General features: G+C 33.4%; 1 pseudogene; it reads left to right on the plus strand.

The window, feature by feature from the left end:
* Window positions 1-19,167, plus strand: part of LOC149547065 (uncharacterized) — a 78,686-nt pseudogene extending 59,519 nt beyond the window's left edge.
* Window positions 19,168-25,217: the final 6,050 nt, after the last annotated feature.

Consider the following 25,217-nt stretch of genomic DNA (forward strand, 5'->3'; position numbering starts at 1 on the left):
TATGCTTCCAGACATTGGTGATACCATTTTAGGAAGTGTCTACCTTCAATATTTTTGGTCATCTCTTGAGAGCAAGGAAAGGACCCCTTTAGCTGGAAAGATATTGGAAAGTGGCTTGGCTCAAGCAGGAGGGCATCCCATTTCAGTGCAGTGCCCAAACCTAGTATTAGAGAGCATGAAAGCTTATCATTCAAATACTAGAGAGGCTATTTCATCAAATAATAAAGTAATTATTCATCTAGATCCTGTCTCTATTGTCATTACTTTCCGATTCCCTACCAGAGTGCAATATGCCAACATCAATCTAAGAACTGCCAAGGAGTATTTTATCGCAAATCAAACTCGGTGTTTAAACATTTTTGCCAGGTCATGGCTCTTGCAACAAAGGAAAGGGAAATCTCAACTGGCCAAATCCATCCACAGATCATTGCTAAAGGAAGACATAGCAAACATGGTAACTCTATTAAGCAGGATAGTTGGACTTCGGGATTCACATGAGTTCGAAGGTTGGATGTTCCTATTTATTAACGTGGTCAGCAAAGGGAAGAAACACATTGATTGGGCTGAAATTATCAGTGACTCATTGCATAGACAACTCATGGAACTTCAAGAAAATGATTGCTTCTACATGACTTCATACCTTTTATACGCTATTGCAAGTACCAAAAGTTGGCTAGGGCTTAACCAACAAGGTTTATATGATGATATGACTATGATTTACAATAATCATCCTTGGATATAGTATGACAATAGCCTGCACCATTTTAGAAGAGTGAATGATGCATGTACAATGCTGACTGTAAGAGAAATCCAAGGAAACATGGGACTTAGAATTTCACCAGAAGTAGCAATGAAAGTACAAAAATATGGAAGTGTCTTCATATAGTTCCCAAAGTTCACTTATGCCAGGTTAGCTACCTATGATGGGTGTCCCTTAATGCTACCTAGATTTGTTGATGATAAATTGCTCCTGATTGAAATGTATAGGCAGATTAGTCAAATCAATAAACTTTGCAGGAACAGGAGGATAGATGAAATACCTTTTCCTATCGGCATCGAATATTATAGTTGTGACACTACATCAAATGCGAGGAATATAGAAGGAACTCTTGCCACAATAAATTTGCATCCTTATACTATGTGTTTCCCTTATGATAGTAAAGGCTAAGCAGTTAATGAGTTAAAGCTAAATCCCAACCTTGGTCACTTTCTAGCTCTGAAGGACTTTTCGAAGGATTGTGAAAATGATTTCAAAGTTAGGAAGAGAGATTGGATGCAACTTACAGTAAGGCACATAATCGATTTCAAGGTGGATATTGATGTGACAGGTGTAGATTATGATGAAGGTTCCTTGGTTGATCCATTATACTATGAGAAAATCAAATTACTAGATCTTCCTCCTATTGATTGATCAATTCAGGAGTTAAAAAACCTAAAGGAAAGAATTGCCTATGTCCTTAAAAGAACAAGAGATTGGATCAGTAAAATCAAAATAGAAAAAGTGACTGCTAAATTCCAAAGTAGGGAGAGAAGAGGCTATCAATGAGAATTATTTTGAATGGCATTAAAGGAAACTTCTGGTGAGAAAACGCAACAATTGGATGCAAGTGTTCTAGATCAAGATGAAGATCTAAATCAGCCGACTAAGTTTACAGTCAAAAAGAGGAGGACAAAAATGAAATGTAAATCTACTAGATCAAATTAGGAAGGAAATGAGCCTAATATGAAGGATCAAGGAACTCCTCAAGTTGTTGAACCACACATTCCCATTATATCCTCTCATGATGTAGCAATCCCTCATTCAAGTTTCTCTCCTCCTAAGATATCATTAATAGACATCACACAGTTGGATAATCAATTATCTAATTCAGAAGATTTAATGACGATTGTTGAAAATATAACAGGTGAGATGCAAGTTTCAAATACTACACAATCATGGTTCCAGACCAGTCTTCAAAAGAAGAAGAAAGTTGTTCAAATGATCCTGCCTCCATTTGATGTGATCTCTAGTTTCCTTTAGAAGCCTCCTAAAGTGAAAAAGACTTAATCGAATTTCATTCTAGATAAGGTTGATCTTGGTCCATCTACTATAGAAAGAGACTTTCAAAATTTTTAAGTGACTGTTACTCAAATGTTACAAAGAGCAAAGAAAGAGAAAGAAACCAAAGAGCAACTCAAGGAGCAAGTTTAGATGCTGGTATCTTATATCAGTTCAATCATTGATTCATCTAACGTGAAAGCAATGGTTACTTCACCAATTTTAGCAGGTCCTCATGGCATTTTAGATCATAATGTTGTTGAAAGAGTAAACAAACACAATTCACATAGTATGATGATCGAAGCTTGGATAAAGAGGATGATAGAGTATGCTTCAAAACTCATAACTGAAGTGATGGAAATATATGAAAAATCCATTAAACAGATATGGGAAATTTCTAAAGAGTTGGAAAGTAGCAAGGAACATAAATCCACCTAGCAAAAAGTAGTTGATGAATTAAAAGAAATGGCCAAGTCAAATACAAGCATCCTACTTCTTGAGAAGATTATTGCTTTTCCAAGTGAGAACCAAATACGTATCTGGAGTAAAAGTGTTGGTTGGAAAATGATAAATATCAGCAAAGGGATCACTAAGTTTGAAAAGCTAATAGCTTCTTGGGAGCAACTAAAAAAAAAAGCTGTAGATGAATTAGTCTCTACTATCATAGGTGGGGCGGCAGTAAGTCATCTTCAACATATTGATTGTCAATTTCTTCTTGATTCCTTCAGTATCCAAATTCATTCAGAAATAGAGAATTGTGTATTAGATGCTAAAATTATGATGAAGCTCAGCCTAGTTGTAGTCACTCTAGGAGATTGTAACATTTCAGCCTATTAACAAGAGTCAAAAGAAATTTAGGATAGATACTTCATAGCCAAACTCAGGATGGAGAATGTGTTCATCCCAAATTATGAATCAATGATGATCATCCTCGATGCTTACAGGGCTTTCTGGGATAAGTTAATTGTATCCAATAGATAGAGTTAGGAGCTAGAAGACTAGTGATTAGATATGTATACATCCTTAGAAATTCTAGCTTAAAGTTTTTGTTTTAATATTTGTCCTTGTATAGGTTAATTTTATTGAGGTTAATTAACCTCTCCAAAATTACATATTTTGGAGGTGGTTACTAACCACGAAGAGGTAGTTATTAACCTCTATGTCTATATAAAGAATCCTTTGGGCTTTGTTAAGGGACTTTTTGGCTTTAGAATAAGGGAACACTATGCTGAAATTTTGATCAAAAGATAAATTTTGGAAAGTATGTACAGTTTTTATCTCTTAAATTGAAAAATCTCTATTATGTTCTTGGTGCAAGGAAATGAAATGAAATGCATTTTTTATTTCTTGTTCTAAAATCAAAATTATTGCAGTTGTAGTGAGCATTCTCACAGTATTGTGCAAATGTTTATGAATCATGAATTTGTATGGTAATACTAGTCATTTTCAAGCATAGTTCTTGATCGCCTTTGTTATCATTCTTGTTTACTCAAGAAAGTTGTGAGGTCGCATGATGCATTCGTCTTGAATGGCTTTCTCTCAATTTTTAAAGTGTTAGATTCTTTATTTGAAAATCCTTAAAAATTATATCAAACAAGGGAGCTACCCCTCTGAATGCAGAGGAAGGTCGCTTACCAAGGGCCTATCCAACTGTTGTGAATGGTTTGTCACATACACTCTGTTGGGCAAATTTTGTTGTGACAAATCTGTTTACCAACAAGAATCTACCAACTCAACTAGGCTATTAATAATTAGGTTCCTTCTATCAACCTCTTCATTCTGCAAAGGAATCAAAGGATGCTTCCTATCATCTTTCCAATTGTAAACACATTCTTAACACAATCATGCACAATCTTCCAATCATACTACCAAGGTCTACTAAGAAATAAATGACAATTGTTCATGTCCACAATATCGCACAACACTTGATCCTTATGCTGCCCAATTAGGAAATCAACAAGGCACTACTCCCTCACTTCCAAAGCATGCTCACCTTGTAACCAACCAATCCTATAAGGATAAGGATGTCTCGTTCTTCTCAAACCAAGTTTTTGAACCATCTCCTCAACAACAAGGTTATCAATACTACCACCATCCATAATCACATTTCATACATTACCACCAAACTTACAATGAGTCCTAAACAAATCACTTCTCTGACCAACCAGTACTCATTGAGTTAGGAAACTCTCTCCTTGCTCAAGTTCATGGTCTTTAGCCTCATTCACAACAACAACTCTTATGTCACCAGCCATCTATGGACAGTCATAAGCTCTATGTCCTTCTTCATGACATTTGAAACAAGTACCCTTAAACTCACTTCTACATGTCCTTCTATTTTGATCAAAAGGTTTTGGTTCATCTTCTGCACTTGGTTTAGCCTTTGCTAAGTAGACCTACTTCTCCTTCCCTTAAGAACTACCTAGATTCTTCCTCTTTATCTTTTCCTTTGCTCTCAAAGCGTACTGATAAGAATCTTCAACCAAAGAAATATTCATCATACCAACCTCATCCTAAATAGTGAATTTTTCATTCCCTAAATTTAGGGCAAAACACAACTATAATTTTTTTACTTTGAAAGGTAATGCTTAGGACATAACATAGAGACCTGGACATTTCTATACTGGTTACAGAAGGCTAAGAGTCCAAGATACCTATTAGTTGTGATTTTAGAGTTGCAACAAATCTTAAATCTATAAATGAATTAATCCTTATTGGTGTGGTGAAGATCTCGTCCTTACTTATAGGACAAATACACAAAAGATTTTGATAACATAACATTATGTTTCTCTGATGGTGGTAGAGGCATAGCTCTTACTGAAATGAGATCACATTCTTTGCTATAAGCATTGAAATAGGTTGATGAATCCTTTAAGAATATATTGAGTACTTCCTGACTATAATTATTTATGTAGTTAAATTAAAGTTTACTTATGAAACAATTTAGTAAATTCCTATAACTAATAGATTTCATCACCTTCTTAGCAACCTCTAAAAGACCATGTATCTAACTCAAGAAGAATACCATTTATCATACATTTACATTTAACATATACCTCAATAACATTCTTATATATTTTATAATGATAAATCACAAGGTATGAAGTGGTTTATATTAACAACATACATCATTTGATTATATTACTTAAACTATGGAATAACTAACATTTAGTATATACTTTTACTATATAGAACATCATAGAACATATACATTATAAGATACTTATAATAATTTTACTAATATATTTCTACTATACATATTCCTAATACCAATTAATTACCCTATCTATCCCACCAACATTACCCTTTCTATAACAATAGTGTCAACTATTCACTCTAACCAAATATATTAACTTGTTAACTACTACCTAGTTAACTTTAATTTTTTTAGAGTCCTCTTAATAATTCCTACTATCTACAACCATGTTGATACTAAGATATGACTAAATTCTAATCTCTCTAACCTACTTATTCTAACCCGGATCCCTATAGATATCTCCAAGCACCCTTTTAACTACCACTAATAACAATCTCTCCTATTTTGTTATTTTATTTATTTTAACCCGTTAAGGTCTAACATGTATTACACCCTTAATATAGAATTTCTAACCCCTAAATACTATTTGCCATCTATTCCTACGTACTCTCTAACTAGCTTTATTGTAGATAACTTTCTTTACTATTCCATCCCAATACCACTTACCAAACCAATATGTTGGCAGCCTTTAGAGACGCTTTAGGAGGCAACACATGTGGGAAGGTGGGAGTCATGTGTCGCTGTTCTCCCAAGGCGATTCCTTTACAATGTCCTTTTTCCTGAATTGTGTGGGAGCTAGTCAACCCATCTCTTCTCAAGTACGTGGCTTTCATCCATCTCAATTCACACGGTGCCCAATTACATCTATGCAGACATAGCCGATCCCTAGATCCTTCATCCAAGGTACATGGTGGGCAGCTGGTTGACTTGACACTTTCAAGGGGTTATGTGCCCAACAAGGTGGTAGCATGACATATACCATAGTGGTATTTGCTATTAGTTTCTTTACTGTGAAGATTGCCCTCTTTAGAGGTTGATGATTTTCCCTAGGCGTACCTTTCTACATGGTTTAGCATATATATACATAGTTTATATTTTTATTTTCTTTGTTATTATGAGATTTTGGTTCAAGTCATGTTAGTTTTCCTAAGTCCCTTCACACTCCCTTTTAGCTAGGATATTTCTTTTTCTTAATATTATTTTATCACATCTCTTTGTAGGAAATCTAGGGAATGTTCTATTTGAATATTTTATTTGTCTGTATTTGAGAGGGGGAATTACTTTCTTCTCCCATAAAAATTTCAGAGTAAAAGTGCATGTGCAGGCATTCTTCACTATGGTTTATTTTTCTTTTCTCTCCTTTCTCATTCTAGTAGACTAAGATTTTGATGATGGTCTAAATTGACATCTATGTTTCTTATAATTATAAATTTGATGTTATTCCTTTGCATTTATCTATTATATAGGATTACTAAAATGACAAGAATCAAAAGTTTAGCACAAAAGATTTCATTGCACAAGATCAAATATATGTTTACTAATGATGAATAAACTCTATATAGAATTGCTCATTATTTTGAAAATGAGGAAATATCTCTCTTAAAAACATATGACTATCTCAATACAATAAATTTTCTTGCCATTACATCGAAATACATAACATGTAATCCTTACAATGCAATCACTTAAGTTTTGAATTGGTTTACCTATTACAATAAATCTCTCCCACACAAGCAATCTAGGAAATATATCTATTGTTTGATTCATAACCTACATGAGAAGGAAAATATCACATTTACTTAACTTCTACATCTACTTCACAACAATGGTTATTCCTTTACATGAAATTATTTGTTTCCTTCATATACAACTATGAAGATGATATAAGCTTTCTCTTACAATGCCAACTATATGCATATCATCCAACCCTAGTTTACACATTCATATTTATATGCAACAAGATATAAGTCCTTCTCACAGTACAAAAGATCACAATGGAGATATTTCCATCTCAACACATTACAAATGAAATGGGAAGGATTAATTTCCTTCAACTGCATGATACGTCACACAACACCTGATTCTATAGTAATGCCAAGGGGAAAACCCTAACTTTTTCATAGATCCCATTCTCACAAACTTGCAAAACAACATGAAACCAAGAACCATGGAGGCTCACCTCCCATCCTAAGCTTCTAAGAAGCCACCCACCGAGCAAAGGAAACAAGACTCAAACAAGTTACACTCAAACATTTCACAATGCATACAAAACTCAATATTACAATACATTTACAAGCCCTCCAAGGTTTAACACAATGATTCACCATTGGAATCATGAAACAATGGGTGAAGGTGGGCTCTCCAGAGAGGAGAATGCCATATCCATATACACATATACATCTGCAATTGTGTAATGCTTCTTCAAGGCTATCAAATACATCCTCCTCATCACATAAAAACACTTATACCTCCCATAATACAAATGCCTCTTCAAGGCTATCAACATACACTTATAACTCACATAACAAACAAGGTATATGGTTTCAATGGAGCCCATACTCCATGAAAAAATACTATCTTCTCTCCAAGAGAATATTTTCTCAACTGCATTGTTGAGCCCTGTTGGAAGTATCAGGGTTCTGAGAGGGGGGGGTTGAATCAGAACACTATTAAATTCTCCCAAAATCTGAGTTCAGTAATTTTAATTCATAATTTACAGCATTGGAGAAATCAAACTGTACTGAAATGTAAACATACTGAATAATATCAACTCACAGAAAGAAGAGACACCAATTTTGTGCCGAGTGGGAAACCCTCAAAAATCCTCACTGTTTCGTCATAGGGAGAAAAACCACTCCATGAACTTGTATTCTTTATTGAGTTCCAATTCTTTTACAATCAACAGCTTCTACTGCTCAGGGTATTTAACCCTTTTATCAGTGTTGTAATTACAAGCTTATACACACATATAAATGTGTATGTAAGACATTTATACATGCATACAAGTCTATAATAAGACTTTTAGTCTTTACAAAATGTTCTGAAATATAAGTCTTCTTTCTTTCTTTTTTTTTTTTTAACTCATCCCATTTAAATTACAAATGATCTCTATATTTATAGAGATAAAATTCGAATGTAATCAGTTACATCAGCCCAACTGAACCAGTTTGGGTTGTTACACAAACTTCCTTTTAAAAATGCTGTTTGAGAGACTAACAAAACAGTTTTAGTTTTCGGATTTGTTCCTGTCTCAAATCTGGTAATCATTATAAACTTCCTAACTGATCAATAGTGTTTCATTTTTATTTTTTAGATACTCGAAAATAGTTTCCATTATCTCAAACCAAATTCCTTCATTGCTGTTACAAACTTTGGAGAAAATTTCATTCAATATTTCATGAAACTTTTCTATCTTTTTTATAAAAAAAAATAAAAATTGTTCCTTAAAAAAATTGCCATTTCATTTTAAACCTAAACTGACTATGTATTTGTTTTAGGACAAATATTTGTGCATCAAACTGAGTCAAAGAATTTATTTCAAAAACCCTTACTACTAGAGTTTCAAATGAAGAACTTTGTGCATTCTTTTCAAATGAAGAATTCAACTGTTCTTCAAGAAAATGATTATGTCTAGGAAACAACATACCTGACATGCTCATGAAAATACCTATGATATTCCTTTTATGTTTCTACCTGATCTTGCATATTGTTTCATAATGTGCCTTCTTGTTCTTTGCTTATTTCTCAAGCATCTGTACAATGGCCAAGCTCTGTATACAGCAACATAGCTCGCAGCAAAAAAATTCATCAAAAGATCAACAAAAGAGAGGTCAAAAAATGACAAAACTGGTATCAATATAAACCTTAGTGAATGTATAACCACATAGTAAAAACCCAGAAGCAAGTCAACTAAACCTTGTTTTAAACTTGACAAAGCATCCTCTGCGTCTGTGAAAATACAAACTGACGGAAGAATAGAGAAGTTACTATAATTTTCAAACTGCCCACCACCTTAAGGTTTTTGCAAACATTTTTGAAGTCCGCCATACAAATCTGACAAATGTCACAAAAACTGTGACGTGCATTGTAAATATCTGCGTACATCCAGACCTTAATTACTGTGCAAGTGCTACGATGATACTTTATTCTATGCCAACACTACAGATGAAATATTGCCATGTGATAAATATATCATGTGATATATTATGGCTTACTTATCACCTATTCTTTTTGTCAAACAACATATTTATTTGGCCATCTTTTATTTAAGCATATTGCCATATTTCAAAAAGGTCATCATGGTCAACAATCTCCCCCATTTTTGATGCAAAAATTTTCACCATCTCATAGAAACAAAAATGTTGATTTACCATGCAATGCTGATCCGAAAACATCAGACAAAATCTGAACCAACTGACCTGAATCAATAAAAAAATTTGATAAACCAAGCTGTGAAATGAACCTGTGAACCAAATCCTGTGTGAAATGCTGATTAAATCTGTGAAATCAACCTGTGAACCAAATCCTGTGTGAAATGCTAATTACTCCCCCCAAATTTTTGCGTCAAAAAAATTTGACCATCTTCTTTTCATCAATTCTTTCTGTGAAAGGAGCAGAAACCTATCACAGAAACGTTATTAGAAAGAGTGTTATGCCAGTAGTGATTGAGAGAAAACTCCCAATCGTGTTCTTAATTGTTCAAATAGTTCTCTTGGTAGTGCCTTTGTAAAAATATCAGCCACCTGTCCTTGAGTAGGCACATAAACCAATTTGAATTCATTATTTTGAACTTTATCTCTCAAGAAATGAAGTTTGATGGCTACGTGTTTTGTACGTGAGTGCATAACTAGGTTTTTGCTTAATTGAATTGCACTCATATTATCACACATTATTGAAATAGGTTTTGAAACCTGAATGCCCAAATCAGATATCTGATAATCCATCCAAATTAATTGAGTACAACATGTTGTAGCTGCAACATATTCAGATTCACAAGTGGATAAAGTTACACAATCCTGTTTCTTACTATACCAAGCAACCAAACACTCACCAAGAAAGAAATTTGCACCACTAGTGCTCTTTTTATCATCAGATCCTCCCCAATCTACATCAGTATAACCAGTAAGAGTAAAATCAGTGCTGTGAGGATACCATAAACCATAATCAAGAGTGCCTTGAATGTATTTCAGTATTCTATGCACCGCATTAAGATGCGATTGCTTTGGATCATATTGAAATCTTGACACCATACATACAGCTTGCATTATATCAGGTCTAGATGCAGTTAAATATAACAAACTTCCAATCATAGATCTGTAAAGAGTCTGATTAACAGAAGGTGAATTATCATTCTTTATTAATTTATAGCTAGTTTCCATAGGAGTGCTAACAGGTTTGCATTCAGCCATATTAAATTTTCTCAACATTTCTTTGGCATATTTAGTTTGAGAAAGAAATAATCCATGTTCAAGCTGTGAGACTTGCAAACCAAGAAAAAATGTGAGTACACCTAACATTGACATCTCAAACTCAGATTCCATGATTTTTGAAAAATGTTCTGCTAAATCATCACTAGTAGACCCAAAAATGATATCATCCACATAAATTTCAACTGCCAAAATGTCATCATTTATCATTTTGATATACAAGGTGCTATCTGCCTTTCCTCGAGAAAATCCGTTTGAAGTTAAATGTTTATCCAACCTGGAGTACCAAGCCCTAGTAGCTTGTTTTAAGCCATACAAAGCGTTTTTCAGTTGATAAACATAATCAAGTTTGTCTGAAGATTCAAAACCTTCTAGCTGTTCCATATAAACTTCCTCTTCAAGAAACCCATTTAAGAAAGCAGTTTTAACATCCATTTGGTAAACAGTGATTTTTTTATGGCTAGCATATGCAAGAAAGATTCTGATTGATTCCATCCTTGCAACTGGTGCAAAGGTTTCACCGAAATCAATTCCTTCTTATTGAGCATGTAGCCTTTACAAACAAATCTCGCTTTATTTCTGACCACTTTACCTTCTTCATTCAGTTTATTACGAAATATCCACTTTCCACCTATGACATTTTTGTCACTAGGTCTGGGAACAAGTTCCCAAGTCTTATTTTTCTCTATTTGATTTATCTCTTCCTGCATTGCATTTTGCCAACAAGAATCTGATAAAGCTTCAGCAACACTCTTTGGTTCAAAATCTGATAATAAGCAAAAATGTTCAGGAATGTTTGCTTGTTCACCTATTTTGGCTTTTCTTCTAGTTAAAATTCCTTTCTCTATATCTCCAATAACTTGAGACTCAGGATGTCTCTTAGCTATTATTCTAGAAGAAGTTTTTATTTTCGAACCAGCACTAGTTATTTTGGGGCTTGAGCAGTTTTCTGATTCAGTTTCATCAGCAAGTTCATTTTCATCATTTTCAGGATGCTCATCATGTTCAGTTTCTGATTTTTGAAAAGATGAATCTTCGTGATCTTTTTTATCATTACAGCACACAGAATTTTCATCAAATATGACATTTATAGCTTCTAGAACTTTGTTCAGCCTTTTATTATAGCATTTATAGGCCTTGTTGTGCGTGGAGTACCCAAGAAATATCCCTTCATCAGATCTTGAATTAAAATTTTCTAGAGAACCATCGTTCTTTTTGATAAAACATTTGCAACCAAAAACCTTAAAATTCTTGACATTTGTTGTTTTTCCATTCCACAATTCATATGGAGTGTAAGCAATTCTAAGTCTAATTTGTGCTCTGTTAAGAATATAAACAGCTGTATGAACAGCTTCTTTCCAAAATTTATCATGTAGTTTTGCTTCATTCAGCATGGTTCTAGCCATTTCTTTTACAGTTTTGTTCTTTCTTTCCACAACACCATTTTGTTGTGGTGTCCTAGCAGTAGAGTATTGTCTTTTTATTCCATGTCTCTCACAATACTCAATAAATTCTTGAGAGGTGAATTCTCCTCCCCTATCTGATCTTAAACATTTCAGTTTTCTTTCTACCATCTTTCTGAAAATTTTGAAGCGTTCAAAGGCCTCTGATTTATGTTTCAGAAATGTTACCCAAACCATCCTTGAGTAGTCATCTATGAACAACATGAAATACTTTTCACCATTTAGTGAAGCAGTTTTAGTAGGACCACACAAATCAGTATGCACTAATTCAAGTGGTCTATTTGACAAATATTCTTTCGTTTTGAAAGAAACTTTCGTTTGTTTGCCCTTAACACACTCTTCACAAATATTTTTTGGTTTTGTAATCTGTGGCAGTCCTCTAACCTTTTTATTCTTGCTGATTCTAGCAAGATTATCGAAGTTTAAATATCCCAGTCTTTTGTGCCATAGCCAATTTTCTTCTACTTGACTCATTAGACAAGTATTAACTAATGAAGTTTCTAGGACAGTTGAATCTATTAGGTTGTAAAGATTGCCGCTTGTTCTTAACCCACTGGCAATGATTCTATCCTTTCCATTTTTAATATAACATCCTTTTGCATTAAAGAAAATAGAATATCCACTGTCACATATCTGACTTACACTTAGCAGGTTATGTTTTAAACCTTCAACAAAGTACACATCATGAATTGGTGTGTCTTTATTCAGAATTATTGAACCTTTTCCTGTAACGTAGGCTCCTAAGTTATCACCAAATCGAACAAAACCTCCATCAAAATTTTCTAGGGTTTTAAATTTGCTTTTACACCCAGTCATATGGTGTGAACAGCCACTATCCAATACCCACGTTGCAGGTTTTTGAGCGAATAGAGCTATTTCAACAATTAAGGACTTTTCTGTTACCCTTACTTGCTTCCAGATTTGTTTTGGTTTCATATTCAATTTACATTGATTTGCATAATGACCATAATAAAAGCATTTAAAGCACCTAACAAATTTCCTTTTTCTTTGATTAGTGTTATTTTCACAAAAGATAGCCTTGTGCCCAAACATATTGCAATTAAAACAATAACCATTGAAAAAGAACTTTTTTTTCTGACTAGTAGATTCTACAGATGATCTTTGCAAGACATTTAATTTTTTATCCTTTTCCTCAAGCAAGAGTTTTTGATTTTCTATAATCAAATTTGCTCCATTTAACTCTTCTTGAAGTTTTTGATTTTCAACTTCTTGATTAGAAATCAACTTCTTTAATCTTTTAAGTTCTTACAAAGATTTTAGAAGTTTTTCTTCTAGATCTACTTCTACATCTGAATCAGATGACAATTCAGATTCACTGAGTTCAGGTTTAGGGGTATGGACTATTTCAGCCATGAATAGTCTTTCCCCTTCTTCATCAACATCGCTAGATTCTTCATTTGAATCTTCTTTTGAAAGAAGACTTTTCTTCTTGTAATCCTTGAATCTTTTATTCTGATTCCAAGGCTTCTTTTTTGAAAACTTCTTAGTTTTCTCATCACAATCTTCAAGTTCGACATTTGGGCATTTTGCAGCAAAGTGTCCTAATTGACCACAGCTAAAGCATTTAGGTTTTCCTTTATATTTCTTTCTCATCTTCCTGACAAGTAATGCTTCTAAAGCATCTGTTAGATCTGAATCACTCTCATCATGTTTTTCAATCTTAAAGGCTAATTCTTTTGATGAGGAACTAGCTTGATTGCCAATCCTCATTTCGTATGCAGTTAGTGTTCCTTGAAGTTGATGTAGGGTCATTTTTAGAAGCTTTTCTTTTCTTCTAATGTAGATATTTTAGTTTCAAATTTAGGTAATACTGACCTAATAACTTTTGAAACTACATCATATTCTTCTATCTCTTCACCTAGACCTTTTCTAGCATTCACTACTTCATCAACTCTTAGGAAGTATGCAGCAATGGTTTCATCTTCATTCATTTTTAGATTGTCAAACTGTGTTTTAAGAGTTATCAGTTTAGACTCTTTTACTTTTTCATCTCCTTGATATATTGTTTCAAGTTTGACCCATATATCATTAGCTGACTTGCAATAAACAACTTTAGCAAAAACATCTTTGGAGAGACCACAAAGAAGGGCATATCTTGCCTTCTTATCCAACTCGAATTTTAGTTTTTCATCTGCATCAGTAGGGATTGTTGTTGGGATAGTATATTTTGTTATTAAAACATCCCACATCCTTACATCTAAGGAATGTATGAAGGCTTCCATCATAACTTCCCAAAAAACATAATCATTTCCATCAAACAGTGGAGCCTTATTAAGAGAAGCTCCTTCAGATTGTGCCATGACTTCCAATTAATATCCTTGGAACAATTCCTAAAAGAATCCTATGCTCTGATACCACTTGTTGGAAGTATCAAGGTTCTGAGAGGAGGGGGGGAGGGGGGGAGGGGTGGGTGAATCAGAACACTATTAAATTCTCCCAAAATCTGAGTTCAGTAATTTTAATTCATAATTTACAGCAGTGGAGAAATCAAACTATATTGAAATGTAAACATACTGAATAATATCAACTCACAGAAAGAAGAGACACCAATTTTGTGCCGAGTGGGAAACCCTCGAAAATCCTCACGGTTTCGTCATAGGGAGAAAAACCACTCCACGAACCTGTATTCTTTATTGAGTTCCAATTCTTTTACAATCAGCAGCTTCTACTGCTCAGGGTATTTAACCCTTTTATCAATGTTGTAATTACAAGCTTATACACACATATAAATGTGTATGTAAGACATTTATACATGCATAAAAGTCTATAATAAGACTTTTAGTCTTTACAAACTATTCTGAAATATAAGTCTTCTTTCTTTCTTCTTCTTTTTTTTAACTCATCCCATTTAAATTATAAATGATCTCTATATTTATAGAGATAAAATTCGAATGTAATCAGTTACATCAGCCCAGCTGAACCAGTTTGGGTTGTTACACAAACTTCCTTTTAAAAACGTTGTTTGAGAGACTAACAAAATAGTTTTAGTTTTCGGATTTGTTCCTGCCTCAAATCTGGTAATCATTATAAACTTCCAAACTGATCAATAGTGTTTCATTTTTATTTTTTAGATACTCGAAAATAGTTTCCATTATCTCAGACCAAATTCCTTCATTGTTGTTACAAACTTTGGAGAAAACTTCATTCAATATTTCATGAAACTTTTCTATCTTTAAAAAAAAAAAAAAAAAAAACCGTTCCTTAAAAAAATTGCCATTTCATTTTAAACCTGAACTGACTATGTATTTTTTTTAGGACAAATATTTGTGCATCAAACTGAGTCAAAGAATTTCTTTCAAAAACCCTTATTGCTGGAGTTTCAAATGAAGAACTTTGTGCATTCTTTTCAAATGAAGAATTCAACTGTTCTTCAAGAAAATGATTATGTCTGGGAAACAACATACTTGACATGCTCATGAAAATACCTGTGATATTCCTTTTATGTTTCTGCCTAATCTTGCATATTGTTTCATAACGTGCCTTCTTGTTCTTTGCTTATTTCTCAAGCATCTGTACAATGACCAAGCTCTGTATACCGCAACATAGCTTGCAGCGACAAAATTCATCAAAAGATCAACAGAAGAGGGGTCAGAAAATGACAAAACTGGTATCAATATAAACCTTAGTGAATGTATAAACACATAGTAAAAACCTAGAAGCAAGTCAACTGAACCTTGTTTTAAACTTGACAAAGCATCCTCTGCGTCTGTGAAAATACAAACTGATGGAAGAATAGAGAAGTTACTATAATTTTCAAACTGCCCACCACCTTAAGGTTTTTGCAAACATTTTTGAAGTCCACCATACAAATCTGACAAATGTCACAAAAACTGTGACGTGCATCGTAAATATCTGTGTACATCCAGACCTTAATTACTGTGCAAGTGCTACGATGATACTTTATTCTATGCCAACACTGCAGATGAAATATTGCCATGTGATAAATATATCATGTGATATATTATGGCTTACTTATCACCTATTCTTTTTGTCAAACAACATATTTATTTGGCCATCTTTTATTTACGCATTTTGCCATATTTCAAAAAGGTCATCATGGTCAACAAGCCCAACTAACCCCTTCACCCAAGGCATCTCTTCCCTCCCTAGGGTGAGTGAAGCCTTCACACCCATAAACATTTCATCCACAAAATCAAGAGAAAATGCAAGAGAAATTCATCACAATATTTACACATAACAACAAATACAACACCAAATACATTACATATTTCCATTCACAATATGAACAAGTGCAATGAGGATCATAAAATGGGCACAACCTTTACCCAAGCTAATGGCAATGAAAGTTGTTGAAGAGCTCCCTATCTCCTTACCTTCCTCTCCAAACACTAATTGTCTCTAAAAGTTAGAGAGTGGGTGAACACGAGCACTGGTACCATTCAACCCTTAATCAGGCGACTTCCAATGCCTCCAAATCAGACCGGCCAGTTGTCCTCTTGTACACCTATGACACACTCCTCCATGGCTTTGCAGCCAAACTGACCAGCGCAGAGGCTGCAGCTTTGGAGAGTGTTAATGGCTGTCTCGCTGTGATTCCATCGGCTCTGATTAAATCTCATACCACGCACTCACCTCACTTTCTTGGCCTTGCCGATGACAGAGGACTGTGGGCGAAGCATTTGAATCGGGGGGAAGAGGTGATAGTGGACGTGGTCAACACGGGAATATGGCCCGAGAGTGAGAACTTCCACGACGAGGGTCTCGGTCCCGTTCCCTCCAGATGGAAGGGCGAGTGTGAAAGCGGAGACCGATTCGATTCATCCATGTGCAACAGAAAATTCATCGGAGGAAGATTCAATTTTTCTGTGGGCTGGAAGTCGCACGTGGGCAAGGGTTTCATATCAGCAAGAGACAGCTATGGCCACGGCACACATACTGCTTCTATTGCTGTGGGTTCCGCTGTAAAGGGGGCGAGCTACAACGGCTTTGGTAATGGGACGGCTGTGGGGATGGCCCCTGTGGCGAGAGTGGCAGTATACAAGGCTTGTTGGGGAGTGGTGGAAGTCACCTGCAATGAGAGCGACATAGCTGCTGCCATGGAAAAGCCATCCAAGATGGCGTCGATATAATTTCTCTGTCACTCGGCACTGTGTTGGAGTATGCGTTTTACACGGATCACACTGCGCTGTCAGCGTTAGGGGCCATAGAGAAGGGTGTATTCGTTTCCGCCTCTGCTGGAAACGAGGGGCCATTCCCATCTTCTCTTACAAATACGGCACCGTGGATGACCACAGTGGGCGCCAGCAGTATGGACCGAGAGTTTCTCTCTATCGTTAAACTTGGCAACGGTCAGCAATTGAAAGGCTCGTCGCTTTACAGAGGAGCCGGGACTCAAAATCTGCCTCTGGTCTACGATTACTGCAGTGACCTCGGTGTGGACCCACACATTTTCAAGGATAAAGTCGTGATGTGCACCCAACAAAAAGCTTCATTAGGAATAATAATAGTGAATTCTTACTATAATCTTGACTTCATATTGGGTTTTGAATTAAAAAAAATTTACAAAATTTGTGTTTAGGGAAGATCATTATAGTGATTGATTTTGTCAGTGATTACATTAAGGATCACAAATTTACCATATTCATTGCATAAGCTAGAGAAATAAGTATCAAAAGAAACACTAATCAAATCAAGCCATCACTAGAATCATAATTTGATCGTCTTATATATCAGTGAAAAGGATCAAGAGTTGTGAATATTTTTGTTTTGTAGATTATATTTAAAACTCATTCATATAGAGTCACAACTATATTAGAACTTTACATTGCATCTACAGAATCAAGAAATGATGAGGAAAAAAAAAAGTGGTGTTGCAATAACCTTAAACAAGAAGAATAGATTGACATAATATACTAAAAGGAGAGAGTTACAAAGTGCAATGAATGCCAGTCTCAAATGATTTGCGTCAGACTATACTCTGCCACGAGGTCCGTGCGTTGATCATTGTGATACGTCAAGAAGTAGGAATGTCAGAATGGAGAGACAGAAGGAAGACAGACGGCATACCCAGCCAGTCGAAATAACTAGCTGGGTAGTTGCTGCCCCATTTGTGGGTGAGTAGTGCTATTTGCTTTTTGGTGTATACGTTTCGACCGCACAGATATTTGACATAGTCTCGAGGGTGCAAATCATAGACCAACCCGGGCTCCAAGGCAGCCGTTGGATTTACCTCACCTGCTCCCATCGCAAACGGGTCCGCGGCTCACAACATTTGCGCATCTTTAATGGGATGCTTTGAGTTGTCGAGCGTGGAGGCCATAGTCATGAGAGCCGATCTGATTGCCGCAGGACTCCACATCGGATGGGCCGCTTGTACGATCACTGCGATGCCACTGACATGAGGACACGACATCGAGGTCCCGGACGCTATCTTGAACCTGCCCTCCTTCCACGCACCCAGGATGTTGACACCTAGCGCTACCAGATCCAGCTTAAGAATGTTTGGATAGGAAGCACTCAGACCCCTTGAAGAAAATGCGTCGACGATGGGAGCGATTGCTCACAAATGGCCCCCTTGCCCCAAATCGGTGGAATCAAGTGCGGATCTTAACTACCTTTCTTTCTCTATCATATTGAATTATGGAGAGCATGTTCAGGTGAAGAGGATGGTGACCAACGTGGGCAGTGACAATGCGGTGTACAAAGTGTGGGTGAAAAGCAGTCCAAACGTGAAAGTGAGCGTGGAGCCAAGAACATTGATTTTCAAGAAAAGGAGCGAACAGGCAAGTTACAATGTGACGTTCGAAAGCAAAGTGGAAGGGAGAGAGGAGAGTGAATACGGTCACATAACGTGGAAATGTATCCAAGGCGGAGCACACATCGTTCGTAGCCCAGTTTCAGTTCTCTGGAGCCCAGTTTGAAGTGGAGAGCCGGGGTTTCTATACGTAGAGAGGGAATAGCTACATTACCGTAGGTGGGTAGCATATAAATGAGGCCCGGTTGATATCTAGGGAAGATAGTGATGTAAGAATTGGTTTAAGACTAAAACAGTGCGTGTATGTATTTACGTAAACACAGTATGTGTGGTACTTGGTGTATGTCGTTGAACTGTTCTTGTTCAGTAGAGATCTTTTCAAAGACTCTTCTTAAGGATTTGGGACGAGATTAAATATTATAATAGCTACGTATTAAGGAATTGTTTTCAACAATTTAGAAGATTAATGCTCGTGTTTTCTTATTTATGGAATCTATTTTTAAGGTAAATGTTTTATTTGAGTCAAACGTATATAGTTAATTTTTTAGGGGTATGGAATTAAATTATAAAACTGAGAATAAAATAAACATATTTCAAAAGTTAAAATTATTATAAAAATTAATATAATTATATTAGTTTAGGAATTATATTTTACAAATACATATTTTTTTAATAGTTAGAAATCTATATCTTTTATATAAAATAAATTTTTAAGTGATTATTCTTTAAAAAAAGAAAATCAGATATATATAATTTATTATAAATATTCTTAAATACATATTTATGATAATTTATTAAAAATAATTTCACATCATTTTAAAATATCGAAATTGTCATCATTAAAAAGACTATATATTTTTAACTTTACTTTAATAAATTTAATTGTAAAAGTCACTTGTATTTAAAAAGTGTTAGTGAAAAAATCTAATTACACAATGACATATTTCTATTTTTTTCCATTTAATATGTTTGACTATTCAAGTTAATAATTCTTCAAGATATTATATTTCTCTTCATTTATCTAACACAAAATATTTTATGTTTTACTTTTCTTTATGTTTGATTTCTACAAATTTTGAAAATTCTAACCTATCACAATTCTTTGAAAATTATAACAATAAAGATAAACAAGTACTTATATTATTTTTCTATTGATTATAACTTAAGAGCATAAATTGGTCATAATATTGAATAGAGTTATTAGTAACCAAATAGAAATATGAAAGGTACACACGATAACTCAAAAAATGAAATACAACCCCTTTATTATTGGTAGGGGGTTTTCCCAAAACTAGAGCATTGATTATAGATGCCACTGGGTCCTCTCTGAAAAGGTGGTCATCAAATTGAGTGCTGGTTGTAATAGGGGAAGCTCCACTTGAGGTAACAAGGTCTAAAGTACTGTGACCAAGTCTACTTATGGCTACAAGAGAAGCAATGAAGGAAGTGTTAATCCTAGATTGACTGATTACATATGGAAGAACTGTGGAGGAGGAGGAAGGTGGATCCCTTTCAAGTTCTTGAGACTTGGAGCTAGTAGTTACATATGGAATCTGTTCAACTTATTTTTCTGTATGTTTATTCTCTTTGATTTTCTCCAGAAGCTCTCTAAAAGTGATGTCAAATTCATCTCTAGGTTCCTAAGCTTTGATGGTAATGTACCCTATAATACCCTGCTATTGGACCCAAGAGAAATTAACCTATAATGTTACTTAGTTTGCTAAACATTTTTATTGAGATTTAAAACAATCAAAAGATAACATAGAAGAAGTAATAACTCACATGCATACATAAGAAATACAATAATAGTTAAATCTCTCAAGGGTTCTAGTGGGATCTCAAATAACCAACGTCTAAAATACCAAATTATGATCAAAGAACATAATCAGAAGATATGCATGTGAGAAAGTGTCATCATATGAGTCAACTCTAAGGTTACCCTGGCAATTTCTCTAGACTCTAGCCCTTAGTAACTTTATGTGGTATCAACATCCTTTCTTATAGATAAGGCAAGGTTGCAACCAAACATCCTCTCTACTCCTATCCTAGCCTATACTAGCACTCAAGGCATGGGTTAGGTAACACAGTGACCGCATTGATAAAATATTGTTACTTATTAATACAACTTACAATGGGTTAACCAAGTAGCCTCTTTAGGGCTCTGACCTCCATTGTAAACCACTTCCCAATGTACATATAGATAACCTTCCCTAAGCTCATAAAAGCATATTGCATAAAATCACAATAATCACATCAATCCTATACAGGCAACTAGAAAGCACCAATAGATAATTGATCAAACCTCAAAGGTTATATCATGAAAATTACAACACATGAGCTTACATAACAAAATTGGTTCTCACCACAAAAATACATGAATACATCACAATGGTTGGGAATGAAAAAATCATGACTAAACAATATTACATGACAACATCATAAAAACAATCACTTCCCAAGCCTCTAGTAAACATGCCTATATGGTATAACGACTAGGTTTCCCCAAAACCCATCATAAAATAGAACATGAAATCTCGACATGCATTTAAAAAAAGTATAATTATTTAGGCATTTTGGTTTTTGATATAATTTCAGAAAACTTGATTTGAGTAAGAGCTCAAGTTTCATTTGTAAAAGTCTTCCCAGTACATGCATCCTCTTCCAAGTTTAGATCACCATATATAATTCCCTATTTTCATAGTTGAAAAGAACCCATCTATAGTAAACCTACTTTTTTATTTAATCACAATAATAGTCATTACTTCATTTTTTTAAAATGATAATAATGATATTGAAATGTGATGTTAAAGTGAAATCTCATTTTTAAAATTAATATTTAAAAAAAGATATTATAAAAATTTACTAAACTTCTTTTAACAAATTAAAATTTAATTTAATACTAAAATAAATCAAATATTATTAAAAATAACATATATAAATGAAATAACATTTAATATATTTTATCAAATTAAAAAAATATTAAATACATTTAATTTAAATTTTAAAAAACTAAAAAATATAACTTTTATTTTATTTTTAAACCCCATTTGGTGTTTGTGTTGCCGTGACAATCTTATTGTCGTAGCTATACAGTATTGCATCAATAGTACCTATTGCGATGATAGCAAACCTATCATGTGCAACCCATAAAGGGTGGACAGGAGATAACAAGGGAGGTAGTGGTGGTCGCCTCCGCCCACTATTAAAATATATATATTTAATCTATTATTATCTTTTAATTATTTTATTTGAAATGAAATTTCCCAATACAGATTGAATTTAAAGATTACCATGATTATATATATATGTATATATACATATATATATGTATGTATATATACATATACATATGTATGTATAATACATATATATATGTATATATACATATATATACATATACATGTATATGTATATATACATATATGTATATATATATATATTATATATATACATATATATATGTATATATATACATATATACATGTATATATATATGTATATATGTATATATATTCATATACATATGTATATATACATATATATATGTATATATATACATGTATATATATGTATATATATACATGTATATATATGTATATATGTATATATATTCATATACATATGTATATATACATATATATATGTATATATATACATGTATATATATATATATATAATATATATATATACATGTATATATATATATATATATATATACATATATATATAATATATATACATATATACATGTGTGTGTGTGTGTGTGTGTGTGTGTGTGTTTTCTAAACTTTACAAACACTATTTTGATAGGAAAATTATGCTCAACCAATCATTTTTTTATTACAAACAATTATCGTTCCTTAATTCAAAACCCTACCAACAAATCCAATTTCTAAAATTGAGCTTTTGATTAAGGGTTTTCAATTTCATTTTCATAGATGTTTCATCACTTAAGAATAATCAATTTTCAAACAAGGGTTCAATTCAAGATATGTTTTCCATAAACAAAATTGATTTAACAGATACAAAGAAGACATGTTTTTCAAGAGATTTCTTACAATGAATTCTATACGATTCCCACTTCAATCTGATGCTACAATCTGATAATAGCCCAATGGTTGCAAAAATTCATGTCTCCCAAATCTTTCATAAATTTCTCATCTTCCAATCTAAAAATTTGCTTCTCCAAAACATGTGTGTGTAGAAATGAGCTCGGATCTCTGAATAAAGAGTCTAATGCTACATAGGGTTTTTTGTTTATGAACATGCAAAGGCCTCTCCTTAAATAAACTTTTATTAATTTAATTTATTTAATTCCCTTGTGCACGCTTTAGGCCTTTAAATAGAATACAATTTATTTAAATTATTCTCACTTCATTTTTTTTAATAAGACATTTTTAGAAAACATATTTATTAACTTAACTAATAATAATATTTAAAGTCTATTACTTAAATACAATTACTAGATTTATTATTTTTAAATTAATTAAATATAACAGAATTGATTTTTCTTTATAACTTTTTTGATTAATTAAATCATTTAATAATCTCTTTGGTTGATTTATTTATTCTTGAAAATTACAACAAACCAACAAACTCAATAAGATAAAGCTTGACAAAAAAGGCAAAGTAGAAATCAAACTCAAAGGTAAAAATCCTGAATTCATGTCACTTTGATGAATTGAAAAACGTAAATAAGTCATATACTTGTCCTTTATCTTAGGACAATTGGCTCAAGTTTAGGATTTGGACTTGAGAACTATCTCCCCTATTTTACCATTGAGATATTATGATAGGGCACACTCATCCTAGCAATTCAAGGAAGTTGATACCCAATACCTACAATCTACATAAGAAATGAACATGTTCATGTATGCACATATATCTAAACTAAGAAGGCAATGGTGGGGATTGGTACATCGTGTAGATCCTGATTAGATGGTGCCTACGACACCCTCTCTTAACCACATTAGATATGTCAAACCTAAAATAAAACATACATGTACACCATACATATGTAAGTATGGGGTAAGTAACTATAAAGCCACATATAATTATCATCATGAAAGCACTTAAAATCACTATATGAAGTATGCAAGGCATCATTATAAGAAAGAAATAACCATGAACACATAAAATCTCTTAGTATAAAGTAGCTCATCAAATATATAATAGATATCAATGTAATTCTTTCAAATTTAGTTTTTTTAACATCCATACAAAGATCACGGAGGTTGTTTGATGTCATTATCCTTACTATTACATATTTTAAATTAATGTTTAAAGTTGACCTAACTCTAATTTTGAATATGTTTTTTTTCATACACGTAATTTATTTTGTAATTGTCTGATTTTGAAAAAAAAAAGTAGATAGAAAGAGGACTCATATACAAAGATTTTGGTTATTTTTGAAAAAAATTATTCTCTTGTTTACTATTTTTCCATGAGTGTCCAATACAAAATTTTATTTTGGGCAATAAACCAATGTTTGATTCACACCAAAACACATGTACATAATGAAATCAAAATATATCAAATCTATAATTATTAGAAAGCTTGTTTTGAGTATTCGATCCATGCAAATGAGAAAGTATTAATTTTCCATTTGTGCCCTCTAATTGAGTCCTAAAGCCAAGAATTCTCTAGAAATTATTTAGCCTTTGCAAAATATAATTGGGACTTTCTATAGAAAGTAATTTCTTTTGAAACTATTCTAGCTAGTTTATATCGAAATTATTTGGATCAAAAGTACTTTACTTTCAATTGAAAGTACCCAAAAAGGTACTTTCGATAGAAAGTAAAGAAATTTCTATCTAAAGTCTCTAAGGAGTTCTATTGAAACTCCATAAGGAAAATTTTTAGCATTTCATTTTTTGGAGGATTTCCTTCCTTAGAAAATGTGTAACCCACTATTGTGAGTTCAACAAGTACATAGGAACAAATACTAGATACATAGGTCACTCCATCAAACCAAAGAAGCACAAGAAACAATAGAAGAACCTCCCCTAATGCAAGCAAAGGTGAGGTGATAGGCAACTAGAAAAGTGAGCCAATAAAATAGCATGTCAAGGAACCATCATCAAGATACACAAAAGAATACATATTTATGCACTAAGGTGATCAATATCATACACGTCATGAGGCTAATGTCATGGAAGAGACACTTACTAGACAAAGGATGATGGAAATCAAAGACAAAACATCAACCCCCATAGCACTTTAATCATAGTAGTACATGTACAATAAGACACAAAATATGGTGAATCCTAAGAATACATAAATTTGTATGAGTGTCCTAAGATGATACTACCTGAATTAGAAGGAAAAACAAGGGAAAAAAATTAAAACAAAAATATAGATGGAATATCACACTTTAATCTCAGTGTGAAATGCAAGAATGCATACAATAGGTGTCTACAAAGACCAAAAAAGACATAAGGTTGGTACAATAGATACTATAACCCATGATGAATCATTTGAAGCAAAAAAATCTTCCCTAGACCTAAAACAATCAATA

The sequence above is a fragment of the Cupressus sempervirens genome, chromosome 7 (genome assembly GCF_028749045.1).
Source record: "Cupressus sempervirens isolate cs-2001-9-10 chromosome 7, ASM2874904v1, whole genome shotgun sequence".
NCBI lineage: Eukaryota > Viridiplantae > Streptophyta > Pinopsida > Cupressales > Cupressaceae > Cupressus > Cupressus sempervirens.